Source organism: Cavia porcellus, unplaced genomic scaffold, assembly GCF_034190915.1.
Source record: "Cavia porcellus strain 051 isolate PalLab524CR breed Dunkin Hartley unplaced genomic scaffold, mCavPor4.1 scaffold_11, whole genome shotgun sequence".
In the NCBI taxonomy this organism is placed as follows: domain Eukaryota; kingdom Metazoa; phylum Chordata; class Mammalia; order Rodentia; family Caviidae; genus Cavia; species Cavia porcellus.
The window spans coordinates 10,283,219-10,298,961 of NW_026947494.1; the positions used below are offsets into that span (position 1 = coordinate 10,283,219).

A 15,743-nucleotide genomic window follows, 5' to 3' on the forward strand; every position below is an offset into this window, starting at 1 on the left:
CAAGGTACCGCTGCATACTGGCTGTATCAAATGCTCAGACTGTCAAACTATAAAACTCTCTTTCCAACTATTGCTGCCACCAATTGGGAATAAATTTTATCAATTACAAAAACAATAATGGAAACAAATCCAAAATTAATAGAGGGGAGAAAATCTAGGGAACAGAGATTGGGCCAAATTCAAGTTCCTTTAACCCTTTTTTTAAAGTGAAAAGACAGCTTATTATTTTGCTGTTACCGTACAGTACTAGAATGTATTTTCTCCTATGGCAAATGAGGCACAGGATAACATTTCTCTTTGATTCTTCCAAGAGCCTCAGTATCATCCAGAGGATTCAGTTTCATACAAAGTCTGTGATACTGCCCATGAGGATACCAATGATACATCAGCATAAAGAACATTTTGCTAAACTCTGCTCTCATGGATCTCAAGGTGTTCATTGTCTTCTAATCTGGTTTTCAGCACTAGACTATGTGTTTCTTCACTATTCTGGACACCATCTGATTGAGGGCTAGGTCTTGTGTTTTCATATGGAATGTCCACAGAAGCAGGGTAGCACACTATTGTCCTGCATTAGATGTCAAAGCAAGCTCTGATTTAAAATTATAGTCACCTAGAAGAGAAGAATATATAGATTTACAAACATGAGATAAAGCTCCATTTTGGATAGAAAATAAATGCTTCAGGAGGGCTACCTTTGATATTGCCAATACCAATGCTGCTGCTGCTGCTGACAGTGGAGATCCTTTAAAATCTACTTCCAGGCTGGAATTTTCATTCTTCTGGGCCGCAGAATACTTGTCTGAGTAACAAGAGAAGCCACTGATGGTGTGCACGTGGTCAGCGATGCAGTTAACCTGGCCCTGCCAAGTGAATGCATTACACATCTTAGTGAAAAAAAAAATCTCCAAAGTGAAAAAAACATTGTTTTTGAAAGAGGTAATAATAATCATTCATATAGCTGTAAAATAAACATTGGCATAGGTTTATTTAACCCATCGATTAATGACCAAATCAGGTAATGTGTCAGCTGGTTCAAAACAGAATCACACCTAAGGAGAGACAAGAAATACTGATAGTAATTTACAGACACAAACCAAATGCCTCTGTCCAAAATTAGTAACAAGATGCATTCGGCTGATTTCGGGGTCTATAGTCATTTGCATTATTAGCAGATTCACAAAACTTACAGAGAAATAAAATACCCCCAAAATATAAAAATAGAAATCACCCAGAAATGATTCTCAGCAAAGTACGCTTTTATGCCATTTCAAAGTCTTTTATAATACCTCACAGTTCTTTGGTACGCCTGTCTCAGCCTGCGTCCTATTAACAAAAGGCTGTTTCACCATTGTCTTGTTATATAGTTTCACAATGTCTTTAATTAAATAGCTCTTCTCATTTTTCTGTGAATTCTTTCCTCCTTATAACTGAGCTACAAGGTCGCACAGGGTGGACCAACAGAGTTTTAATCCATCATATTGTACTCAGTGCTGCCTTTTGACTACAATATAAGCGTTTTATATATCCTTTAGTGTCCTGTTAAAGACCCTCCTAAGACTTCCATGTTTTGAAAATTACTTTATGAAATTTCTTTTAGTTATAACTCTACGTTTCTGTTACATTGTAGAGTGGCCTTCTCCAACTTATTTCGTTCTTTCTTTTTTTTTTTTTAATTTTTATTTAAGGAGAAAAGAAAAGAAAGGAAAAAAAACAGTGAAGGGGTACAAGTTATACAGATTTACAGAATAAAAAAATGCGCAGCCGTTCTTTCATCCTTGAATATTCTTCAGTGGAAAGCACACACTGCATGCTTAGGGGACCTATCTTACACATACTGGCTGAAAGTTCACCCCTCTTTGACCTTTGAAACATGTGACCATTTTACAATGCTTCTTAGTTTTTATTATTACATGGAATCCCTTGAAAAACTAGACTTCAAAATGTCGTGCTGACCACAGAAATGAAGCATTGACACCATTTTAATCCCTCTTTCTCAATGTTATATATGGTGAGACCCCTGTTCCCATGCTGGAATAATACTTCATGATCTCCACACTGAAAAATCTGAATTCTTCGAAAGATCAAATTGGTTTTAAATGATAGTCAAGAATGTTGCCTTAATTATCCATTTCAACTCAAAGTTTCTTGTTTTTAAGCTGTATGCCTTTCAAGGACCAGCCTGATTCACATTTTATAGAAAATGCTGTCAATCTTTTCTTATTCAGTATGATGTTAGATGTGGGTTTGTTATGCTGTGTACAGCCTTTATTATGTTCGGGTACAATCTGTCTATAAATATTTTTTCAGCATTTCTGCTATAAAAAATGTAAAATTCTCTTCAACAATTTTGTGATGCCATTGACACTTACACATGGTTTTTATCCTACATTCTGTGATGTGATACGTGATATTTACTAACCTGAGTATGCTGAACCACCCTTTCACATGTAGAATAAATGCACCCTGGGCATGGTGAATGATCTTTTTGGTGTTGTTGGATACAACTTGCTAGTATTTTATTGGGAATTTTTGCATCTTAATCATCAAAGATATTAAATCTTAAGTTGTCTATCTCTCTCTTACTCCATCCCTCTCTCTTCCTCTATCCCTCCCTCCCTCTCCCTGTCTCTCTCCCTCGCTGTCTCCCTTACTGTACCCATGTCTAATTTTGTTACCATGATAATGCAGTGCTTACTTCTTTGACAGTGTTTCGAAGAGTTGCCTTTCTCAACTTCTTGGAATAGTTTGAAAATAGTTGACATTAACTTCTCTTTAAAAGTTTGACATAATTAAACACTGAAGCTATCTGTTCTTAATCTTGAGACATGTTCTATTATTGACTCAACCTCACTAAACACTATTAGCAGGTTTAGATTTTTCTTCCTCTAATTGTATGTCCTCTGAAGTACGTCCATCTTTTCTAAGGCTTTCCAATATATTGCCATATACTATTTGTAAATCTCTAATGATTCTTCCTATTTATGTGATATTGGTTGCAATCTCTTTTTTCTCAGCTCTAAAATATTAATTTGGCCTTTTTATGGTCTTCGTTTAGTTTATCAAAGTTTGTTATTTGAGCTTTTTTAAATAAAATTCATTGATCTTTTTATTAAATTATAATCTCTATCATATATTTATGCTCTGATAACAAGAAACAGTGTCATTTCCCTCTCTTATTCAACATAAGTTGGGAAGATTTGGCAAAAACAGGCAACAGAAGACATATAAAAACATATAAATAGGAAAGAAAAAGATAAATTTCTGTATTGTTAAACAATACGATACCATTGATAGAAAAACCAAAAGACTTTAACAAAAGATTATTCAAACTGATAAATTAATTCAACAATGTTCTAGGAAATAAAATCAACATACAAAGTCAGTGGTTTCAATAACAAGACAACTGAAAAGTACTGAAAGTAATCTCATTCATAATAGTTACCAAAAAAAAAAAAAAAAAGAACCAGGAAATACATTTAACAAGTTACAACATCTCTAAAAAAAACAAGACAATGATAAATTGAAGAAGACAAAAAAAAAGCCCATTCATATTTACACATTTCCAGAATTTATATGGTTAAAATAGTCATACTACCTAATGTGAATTACAGATTCAGTGCAATCCCCATAAACATACAATAACATTATTCACAGATCTAGAAATAAGCAGTTCTAAACATCATATATAAACATACAAGATTCTGAATAGACCAAGAAATCTTGAACAAAAGAATTCAAGCTGCAAGTGTCATGATACCTGAATTCAAGACAGAGTAGAGCCATAATAATGAAACAGAACAAAACAGCAAACAACAACAATAAAAATCATGGTCCAGGGATGAAAACACACAGAAAAATGGTCCAGAATAGAGCTCTTACTAAAGTAGATCCATGACTCTACAGTTACCTGACCATCAGCAAAGACACCAAAACTCTTGGAGAAAGAACATTTTTAATAAATGCTTCTGGAAATAGTGGGTGCCCAAATGCAGCACTTTGAAAATTGAACTCTATCACTCACTATTTACAAAAATCAGCTCAGAATGGATCAAATACCAGAAAACAATATGAGACTATTCCAAAAAGCAGAAGAGAAACACTTGAATAAGGTATTGCCACAGGCACTGCCTTTCATCTAACTTCTAAAGTACTAGAAACAAAAGCAAAATCTTACACATTGAATTATATCAAACTCAAATGCAAGTGTACAGAAAAGAGAGCAACAGAAAAGAGAAACAACCTGCAGAATCTGAAGAAACATTTGTCAACTGTTTGGCAATAATATTCAGAATATATAAGGAAACTTAAAATTTGGAAAAAAAAGAAATAATTCAATTTTTAAAAAGACAATCTGAATAAATACATCTCTAAAGAAACAATGAAAGTGGTCATTATGAGATAATACTTGATATCATTAACCATCAGAGAAATCAAAATTATGAAAAAATATCCTCCCAACTTGAGACAGATGTGTTTCTTTCTTTCTTTTTTTTTTTTTAATAAAGCTATGGAGAGAAAGAAACCTCCATGTATTGTTGGAGGAAATACAAATTAATTGAGAAGAGCAGCATGAAAGTTCCTCCAAAACCAAAAGTATATCTATTATACACTAGGCTTTATCACTTTTAGTACATATCGAAGTTAAATCAGCATACCAAACAGAAACTTGCACAGCACACCTGTGGGGTGTGTGTGAGTGTGTGTGTGTGTGTGTGTGTGTGTGTGTGTGTGTGTGTGTGGTACTGTTTACCATAGTTAAGCACTGAATCTGTACTGATGCCCATCAACTGATAAATGGATAAAGACAATGAGGTATATACAAAATGAACTATCATTTAGCCCCAAAGAAAAACGATATTCTGTCACTTGAAAAACAGATCATGGGACTGAAGGACATTATTTCTCATGGATGGAGTAATCCAGGCACAGAAAGAGTGTATTTCCTTTATCATATGTGAAAGTTTTTTTTTTTTTTTTTAAAGAATATTTGATCGGAATTTCTGGAGAAAGGAGGAATCACAGGATGAATTTCTTAAAAAGCTGTCCTTTATCAGTTCGTATTTATACAAGTACTAAATTATCACACTGAACTCCATTAATTTGCACAAATAATACACAGTAATCAAAACTAAAAGGAGAAAAGCCTTGATATTTAAAAGCATAAACTTTTTCTCTTTCTTTGTCTTAACACATTGAACAGCTTCCCCTAAGCCATGTACTTCTGTAACACTGTTTACATTTCTTTAAATTTGTATAATTTTGTTGCTAAGGAGATTTTTCACATGAATAAGAAATAAATAGGCCCCATTTTAAAAAGTATGTATAATGTCAATGAGAAATTCTGAGATATTTCAAAATTCAAGTATGATTTTAATACTTAAGCTGAAAATTTCCTTGAGTTCATTTTCTACAGAGACCATGCCTTCCTTGTAAATGTGAAAGAATAAAAAATACTACCCTTCAAATGCTTGGTGGCAGCTTTATCTAATGCTAATTTAAAAAGCAGGTCTTATAAAACTTGCTATCCAGGTTATGTGGTGGATTAAGTTATAGTACTAATTTTGAGACCAAAGCAATTTATATGATTTTTAATATGGTTAGCATGGGTTTCATAATAGATTTATTTATATGGAAGCTTAATCTGTAGTGTGGAAATAACCAAATGTAGTGACACTTTTAAAGAACCAAAACCTCCTGAGACGTGTGTTTAGGTACTAGGGGTGCTGCTTTCTGGGTAAACAGAGGTTGTACTCTACTTAGTTCCCCAAAGAATGAGTTATTATAAAACACTGGGCCTTGCCTCCTTTCTGGCTTCCTAGGGATTTCTTTCATTCACATTTCCAACACTGGGACACCATCGTGACAGTGATCACAGCAGAGACCGATCAGTGGAGCCTAGGCATTTAGCCTCCAAAACTAAAATCTAAATGTAACTTCCTTTATTTATGAAAATCTAGCCTCAGGTATTTTGTTACAATAAGGATGGACTATTCACCAATACTAGAAAATCTTTTTTTTTTTTATTTTTATTTAAGGAGAAAAGAAAAGAAAGAAAAAAAACAGTGAAGGGGTACAAGTTATACAGATTTACAGAAGAAAAAAATGCGCAGTAGGAAATCACTAGTTAATGGATTACATATTGCCATCTTAGAAATAATTGTTCAAGTCACAAAATTAAAGCTTGTAGAGTGGACATTCCAACAATGATACTGCAAACAGTTCTGTTCAATGATCCAATAAAACTCTGTGATATCATTTTCTATCTTATACATTTAAATATACATGCAGTTATATAGTTTAGAGCACTTTCTTTTCCTCTCTTTTGTACCGTGACTATTACACATTTTGGGTTTCATTGCTCCCACGGTTCTTATTGCTTTTTTGGAAGAGAGTAAAACCAAATGTGACATAACAGAACAGAATCGGTCAAGTCAAAAGGGTGGACACAATAGATAATATAAAAACATAATACAAGGTGATCAACAATGGTTACCATAATGCCTCCCGCTATTTCTAATAGAATTGCCTATATCATTAGTTGTAATACAATTGAACAAAACCGTAAAGAATAAAACCGACAAAACCAAAACATTGGAGATATTGTAGGTCTTCAAAAGTAGATAAAAGTCAATGAGAATGGGCGTTATAATGAATCTCATTATCTTCTCAGCTGATGCCTAAACTTTCGAACCTGATACTATCCAGCAAAACAGAAAAGAGGAACCTCAGTCAAAAACAAGATGGTGAGAGTAATACAGGGCTTCAAATTGAGATAATAGAAAGTCAAAGTGGGCTACTATATTATATCCTGCTATATTTTTCCCTTTAATTAAAAGGATAAAAATAAAAAAGTAAATAATGGAGTGGAGATTGAGAAAAAAGAGGGCATATCAGCGAAACAGGGCAGATCAAAACATAACCATTTAAGCAGAATAGTGTTTCGCCACCAGATAATCCTGACCCCAAAATAGTTACCATATTGACTCCCTCCCTGAAGTCCTTGAGTACAACTTCATATACTGTAGCATTAAGTATATCAAAACAATGTAAAACCATTTAAGAGAATGACAGCATTATAGAGTATTTAGAATCGACTAACAGAAAATGAACAATGGTCTCTGTATAATCTCCTTGTCTTTAAAAGGTTTTTGCTTATACTATCGTACATAACAAAATCCAATAAGATACAACCTGTTTAGACCATTGGAGACAGAAGAACAAAAGCTAGATGAGACTTCAAAACAAGATGGTACTGGGGCTGGGGATTTAGCTCAGCGGCATAAGTGCCTGCCTTGCAAGCAGGCAGTCGTGAGTTCGACCCCTGGTACCAATAAAAACGAAAAAGACAAAAAAAAAAAAAAAAAAAAAAAAAAAAAACAAGATGGTACTAAATCAGCATTACCTATTAAGATGTCATTTTCTCCAAAAAAAAGCTGTTCCTATCATCCAGTCTTCTCTGTCTCATTTCTGTTGAGCTCTTTTTCTGTCAGTAGCTGTCAGTTTGTCTTCTTCATTTTGTTCTCTGCTCCATTCGTTGTGGCCTCCCCGCCACTATTTCTGGGTTCTTTGTATTTTTCTTTTTTTAGAATATCCTGCAATACTTTCTGTAGGGTTGAATTGGTGGTTGCAAATTCCCCCAGTTCCTCTTTATCCTGGAAGCACCTCGTTTTTCCATCAATTTCCAGGGACAGTTGTGCAGGATATCTCAATCTTGGCTGGAGATTATTATCTTTCAAAGCTTGAATTATTTCTCCCCATGCTCTTCGTGATTTGATGGTTTGTGAAGAGAAATCTGCTGTAATTCTGATGGGTATTCCCTTGTAAGTGATCTGTTTCTTGTCTCTTACAGCTTTTAATATTCTGTTCTTGTATTGAATTTCTGGAATTTTTATTATTATATGCCTGGGTGTTTCTCTGTTTGGGTCGTAGGTAGCTGGGGTCCTGTATGCCTCATACATCTGAGTATCTTTACCTTTTGCTAAATTAGGAAAATTCTCCTGGATTATTTCTGTGAGTAGTTTTTGTAGTTCACATGTTTGTGTCCCTACTTCTTCTTTTATGTTCTTAATCCTTAAGTTATGGCTCCTCTTATCATCTTCTTGTCTTTGTATTATTGCTGTGTGTTTCTTTGTTATTTTTAAGAAGTTTTTCATTTCATTCTCCCATGTTTCAAGTCTGCCCTCCAATTCAGATAGTCTGTCCTTAGTTTCTTTCAAGCTGTTATGCCAGTCTTGGATAGACTTCTTAATTTCTTGATAGTCCCTTTGAACCTGCTTCACATACTCAATGTTTTCTCTGTTTTCTCCATCAAGCAATTCTCCCCTCTTTTTCTGTTCTTCCATTCCACCATCTGTTTTTTCCTGGGTGGTGCTTAGCATTTCTCTAACTATTCTACATACTTCTAGCTTCAGGTCGTTGATAACTTCATTCCTGAATTGGTCTCTGAGGCTCTCTAGATGGTGCTTAATGTATATTGGTGCGGTGTCCACTATTGCCTGTTTCTCAGGATTGGGGGCCGAGGAGCCTTTTTTGTTGCTTCCCTTCCCCATATTTTCTGTTCCGTATAAAATGCAAGCTTACATGGGAGGCCCGGCTTCCCTGCCTGTCAGCCACAGCCTGATCAAATTGCGCTGGCTAGTTGTTCCCGCCCACCACTGCACACCAGGGAGTCGCGGAGGAGGCAGCCTATGCAGGAGTCAGTCGCTCCTCCGGGCCACCGTCAGGCTCTGGGATCTGGGTTAGGCCGGCCTAGGGAGTCCGCCAGCAGCGTCACTCAGGCCAGCACTTTTCACCAATCCTGTCCGAGAGGGGAATGTGTGGCTGGAGTTGCTACCGCGCCCTGCTCTTACAGGACTGCCTGAGCCCAGAAAAACCTCCGCTGGAGTCAAACTGTGTTAGGGGGGCAGTTTCTCGCTCACCTCGCCACCAGTCAGCCTTCCTCCCTGTCCGTCGCGTTTCCGACTCCGTTCGCAGACTCCCATTCCCAGAGCTCGGCGCGTCTCTCCTTGCCGAGCCGCTGTGGAGGCAGCCAGCCGCTGGGCGGCGGGAAACCCAAATCGCGGTTTCCAATGGCGCGCGGTCAAGCCTCCACACCGAGACTTCTCTGTTCCTATTTTAGCGCCAGGACTGCATTCTAAGTTGGATTCTCTCAGCCCAGTTCGTTCCTGAGTCAGCAGAGCACATCTCTACTGGTTCGTATCTCCTTAGTCCGCATCATTCCTGGCCTCTGAGCCGATCCTTTCAGAGAGCCTTCAGTAGCTGCTGCTGTCTGTCTGCCATGTTCTCCCAAAATCCAATACTAGAAAATCTTAAGGGAATGTAGGTGCAAAGGTACAAATGTAAGAACAAGCCACTGTGATTCCCCATTTTATTTTGTGACTTCCTGGTATATTGATAGTCTGAGTAAGCAGTTTTACGACGTGATTTGTTTGGTTGCTTTCATATTGCCGCATTCTTATGTACCAACATTAGTAACACTAGTTTCTAAAATCATTTCTTTCCTATGGATTCATTATTTTTGCTGGAATAGAAGATTATACAAGTGGTTGCAAAATTATGGTTTTTCTACAATTTCTTCTTCATTATTAGTTTGAATTTTGATATGACAAAGGACTTTTCTTCTTCACTTTTATGTTTGGGGGAACAACTTTAATATTTGTCTGTTTATGCTTATTGAATATAACATAACTTGTCTAAACAGAAAGTTGTCTTCTAAGGAAATTAAGATAAATGAGTATTTTCCCAGACTATTACATATTATTTAAAGTTCTTTTATTGTTAACTTTTATTGTTAAGAAATGTCACAGATATCCTCTTCATTAAGATTGAAAATTTTTGAAACAGTGAACATCGTACGTGACCATATTCCTTGGTAAAATTTGTCATAAGAAACCATGTAATGCATAAACTTTCAAACTTCTTTGATTAGTTAATTAAAGATTTCTGAAATTTTCTACTAATAAAGTAGTAATTTTTAAACTAGAGTTCTGTATGTCTAGGAAATTATAAAATAAATGGAAGAAAATGCTAACTAAATAAAAAGGAAAAAAATATATGGAGGTAACAAAAATAGCCTCCTCTTAGAAATTAAGCCTTGCCAATGGAAATATTGCAAGAATTATAAAACGTTGCTTTATAAAAATCAACACAAATCAATATAAGACAGTGGGAAAATAAATTTTAAAAAATATATTAAAAATATTGGTACTAGAAAATGTAGTACATGCCAAAAATTGTGCTTCTACATTGAGGAGCAGAATGTCTTTCTTAGGCTACAGGAGGTAAGGTTAATAATAATAACAAAGTAAAAAGAATGATTAAGCTTGGAATCTCAATTTGTTCTTTTTAATTTTTTTGCTTTATTTTGTTTTTTGATTTTATTTTAAAGAGAATAAAACCAAACAAAAGAAAACATTAATAATCAACAAAAGAAAAAAATGTAAAAGTATAACCTTATGTAAACGCAGAAGTATCTCATAGAACAGGCAGAATTTTCAGCAGTTGGATTGAAAATAATATTCCAAAGGACATGTCCTTCCAAGTGAAATTGAGACTCTCATGGCTCGTTTTATAACATGATGTTGTATTTCTCCCAAAGAACATGATCATACAAAGCTATGTGAGTAAAGTCCATTGCAAAAATATGACATTGTTATTTATTACCCAAATTAAAACCAATATTTATTAATTTATTTTGGCCAGTATTACCCAAAGTGAATAGATTTGAGACACAAAATTGAGATCTTATGAGATCACTGCAATTTGATAATACTCGCGAACATACAGGATACTTAAATTAACCATAACATATATAATGTGTAGAAAAATATCCACGGTTCAAGTGATACCAGCACCACCATAATGTTCAGGATTAGTGAGTTTTTGTCTATATAATGCAAGGAAATTCTAAATTACTGTAAGGAAATTAGTTTTTAAGGTGAGTGGTAATAAAGGGATAATATTTTTCAAAATAAGTTTGTATATCTTATGAATTCTAATCTTCCATCTTGACTGGATTACTAGCAAAAGGTTAAGGACCACTATGGACAGGTTCAGATTATACATTATTTCTGATTATTAATAGAACCTATGCCTACATAATGAAATCAGTAGCAAACATAACATACTATTCCACCATATTACATATATATATATATATATATATGTGTGTGTGTGTGTGTGTGTGTGTGTGTGTGTGTTTATTAACTTGTGATTATTATGGAGAACTGGGAGAAACAGCTTGACATTCCATTTCAAAGTTGAGCCTAGTGAGATTTGGGTGGAAATGGCCTCAAGTAACATATAACGTTGAAATTAGAGTTGTCACTGAACCACCAAATTCACTATCAATTTGAATATCAATAATTTACCTTAATAATGAAACACTGCAGGTGTGGTATGTGCATATATCTAACTCTTTCAACAGGCTTTAACTCATGCTAAAAATTATTTATGGGATAACTGAACAAACCAAAAGAATCTTATCTGGAGACCTTACAGAGAGAGTAATAAGATAGTATCTTATTATGTATCTTATAGGAAGAATAAAAATTGAGCAAAACAGGAAACATAGGTTGTTGAGTATGAACACAAATTATCCCCAAACTTGGGGAAGGGAGGCATCCTAATTTGACCTCAAACACGGGAGCTAAACATTCTCCACACCTGCTACGATCACTCTTCCCCCGTTGAAGGAAATTACATGGTCGTAATAAACCACATTTCCACACTGTGCCATAACAGTGCTATTAAGTTACCCTGATAACTTCAAATCAACTTTGCATTTTGGGTGAGAAGCTTTTTAAATTAGGCTCCACATAATGTTATTTCTCCAAATGATATAAATATGTAGGAATATTCATACATTTGCTCTGTTAGTTATAAATGCCTATCTTATTCATTAGCAAAGTGCTGGATAGTTATGTTTATGCTAGGTACATTAAAATTTTCAACACCTGCAAATGATGTTAAATATATTACTATAAACCTTGATGAAAACACCTGGCAGCTTTCCTCATTTAGATCTAATCTGAGAAATAATTTGATCACAGCAACACTTCAGCTATATAAGCAAGACACTATTTTGAGGGAAAACAAAAATAATTTAATGATAATTATTGTGGAAAAGAATAGTACAGCGATTGTTAGCAGCCCACACTGATATGCTCTCTAGCTACAACACCTGAACCTAGTTATGTCTCTCTCATTAGTGAATCTCCAAAGAACAAAGAAAAATGGGCTTTCTTAATTGTCCTGATTGCAATCCACATTAAATAAGAACACATCCCCACAAGCAGAGGCAGAACTCTTTATCTTTGAAGTTGTTTTGAAAATCACTTTTATATCCAGAGACACATAGCTTTTTAAGAAACCACAAAACAACTTATGAAAACCTTATAAACCCAGGAATGCATGGGTGTCATTTCTTTTTATAATTAAAGTATTATATATGAAGAAATATATTGACACACAGGCAAAACAGACATATTTTCAGTAAACCAAATAAAAATTTTAAGTATAAATGGTTCAGTTTGCCAGTGAAGTGGAAGACAAAAAAGAACCCTGAAACATATTTAAATACTTTTAAAATGTTAGCCATATGCATTTACTAGTTTTGAAACTTTAAATATGATTGTATTAAATTTTAATAAATGTTACATTCTTAATTTTAATATTTGAGTGCAAAATCTACCTCATCTGATGGCACAAACCGATTAACAGTGTTGCAGCAAATTGTTCTTTTCCTGTAAAAGTTAGTAGCCTAGAGAATTCCTTATTTCGAGCCACCAATGCTAGTATCTTGTACTTGGCTGTTTTCAGTGGAGTATTACCATTGGACAACTTGTGGATACATTTACCAAGTATAGCTGATCAGTTATTCTGAGAGGATCCATGAAGGGGAAAACAGAAACAAAGCACGACACCAGTATTCCTGAACAAGATGACTGGAAGAACCATTTTCTGAGGAATAATGGCTGTAGAAGGAAAGTTGCAGAACTAGAAATTACAGCTGACTAAATGTGGCCACAAGTTCTGCGGGTCTCCTGCAGCTGAGAGATAGGTGTATGCATTGTCTTAGAATAGAAAATAAAAAAGGACCGGGCAGGGAGCTCAGTGTAAACGCCTCACGTTCAATTCCTAGAACTTGAAGAAACTAGAAAGAAAGAGATAATATACACAGTCTAATTAAGGGCTTCAGTTACAAATTACTCATTAAATACTAAGTGTTTTCCAGGGTTTGTTAAATTGTCTAATAGCCAAAGCACAGAGGAAATTTTGTTACAAATCAAAACGTGTCATAAGCTTTACTCTCTTGAAATATAAATAGGAAAGAGGAAAAATTGAAGTAAAAATGCCTACAAGGACATCGTCTTTCAGAATCTACACACAGGGTATGTTTTAAATTTGGCAATATTTCAATCAATTGTATATACAGAGAGAAAGAAAGGTTAATTTTGCATGATAAAGATAACATCTAGGAAAATGTTAAGTAATATTTCTAAAACAAAAAGGGAAACAAAAACAAAATCCATACGCTATTGAAGACATGATAATGTATTCCTTTGTAGCAAAAATCACTGATGTGATAGTAAGTTTTTATCACGCCAAAACAAATTACATGCACATAATGGAAAGCAATAAAAGTTGTAAAATTAGTCCATCATAAGTGCTTTTCATATGTCAGAAACAAATTTTAGTAAATATATATTATCTGCTACTACAGAGCCAAACTAGTGATAGACATAAATTTCTCTTTTGATTTCCTAATCTAGTAATTTCAAAATAAGGCCCTAAAACATAAAATTAATGTAAAATTCTAGCTGTCTCCATTCTTATCCAATGGATAATGTGTCCACATTGTAACTGATATTATGAAACATTTATTTTGCTACAAATGTAGTTTTTAAACTGTTCTCTTATAGAGAGTTCTCTTTTGTCCTACATGTCTGATTCCATTGCATTGAGTTAGTTCAAAGAGACATTACACAAATCCTCTCAATTAAATAATATAATATGTCACATGTTAGAGAATTATTCTTGTGCTTTCTGATTGGACCAGGAATCTCCAATATGTCAGAACTAGCAAATTAGAATCCAGTATTTTGTGTCTTTCTTTACTCCTTTCTAATTCCATTTAAAGTTGTCTTTTCCATTACAGTAGGCACCGTTGGCAACCCACAAGACAATACAAGATTAGTATGGCAAATTTTGCAAAATGGGACATTTATGTAGGCTGACTTACTGAACTGAAGCCAATTCTATACAAAAATTGTGACAATTTACTATTTTCATTATTAAAATCATCTGATAAATTTTTCTAGTGAAAATCTTTTTACTAAATATTTAGATAACTAAGCCAAAAGTGATATTTTTCCTGAAATAGAGTGCCTGAAAATAACATGCTTTCACTGCTCCTTTTTCTAAAAGACGTTCTTTCACCTCAAATTTTTATTCTTCAAGTAAAAGAATGAGCCTTGCTTCACTTTGATGATTTTACTTTATGAAAAACTTATTTGTCACATGATCTATGCTTTATTTCTGTTATAATTTTAATTATTAAATGGTTTGTTATATTTCCCATTCAGAAAGAATTTTCAAAAATCAGGAAAGTAGATAAATCTGTAGTTTTCACAGTGAAATATCCTGAGGGTATCACCCCTCAGGAGTCCTTTTGTAACACTGCTAGAATTATTTTTCAATGAACTCACTCATGGAGAAATTTGTCTCCAGCTCAATCTAAATATATTTTATGAAGGAAAATAAATTTAAGCGAAAGAAGGCTAAATAACTTTATCAAGCTGAGAATTTACTTTAAGAAACTAATACCATACTATAGCCCCCTTATTATAATTTCACCAAACTCCTGATTTTGCTTTTTTTATCTTTGCACATATATTTGTAACCTACTCCATGTAGAATGTGTTCCATCTATCAGAATGTTTTGGAAAGTTTCTGGCATTGAGTGTTTGAGACATTTTAATTCATCATAATGTAGGAAACTATGACATATTTAGTGCATCATTTCTCTGGGGACAGTTTGTAACTTGCCAAGAGGATAGAATGACCTGAAAGGTCATTTCCATCTCTTGCTTTTATGGTAAAACACAAGGTAGTGGTCATATTTCCTTTCTCAGAATAATCAGACAGCTTACCAGGTAGACAAGAAGCTATTTTGGTATAAATAAAGGTAATAAATGGCAAGTCAATATATAACGCAAAATATGAAAGCCGTATGAGACTCCCGTAATAGATGCCATCCATTTAAAAAATATTGGAATGGGACAGGAGTTCTTTGACTCAAGCAATCATGATAAACTGCAAGTTAGGGAAACTGAAGATGGGGAAGAAAAAATAACCAGAAAGATTTTGAATTGCTTTCATAATTCCTGCCACTTCAAAACAAAACAAAGAAAAATTCACACAAATCTCCAAACTTGAGAGCTCCAATGGGAGCTGTAAAAAGAAGTTCTAACTGAGAAGATGAATCACATACAGAGTCAAGTCTGGTCCACTTGCAGGCATTGCTAACTTGCAATAGAAAACTGGGTCCCAGCTGCTTTGAACAGACCACTGGTGAAGACTGGGATTCTATTGCCTCATGCAATCCTTGGCCAAACTCATCAACATCTAATACATGTTTTCTATGCCTCGTAATTAAAAAATCAACATAGTCCAAAGCATTGCGTGAAATCTGAGGTCAAAAGACCATGTTAGAACAGCTGAATTACTCAGCTGCATTT

The 15,743-nt window shown here is 34.4% G+C and overlaps 1 pseudogene; it reads right to left on the reverse strand.

Annotated features, from left to right (window-relative positions):
• Positions 1-405: 405 nt before the first annotated feature.
• Positions 406-887, reverse strand: LOC134478181 (large ribosomal subunit protein mL42-like; annotated as a pseudogene).
• Between the last annotated feature and the right edge of the window lie 14,856 nt (positions 888-15,743).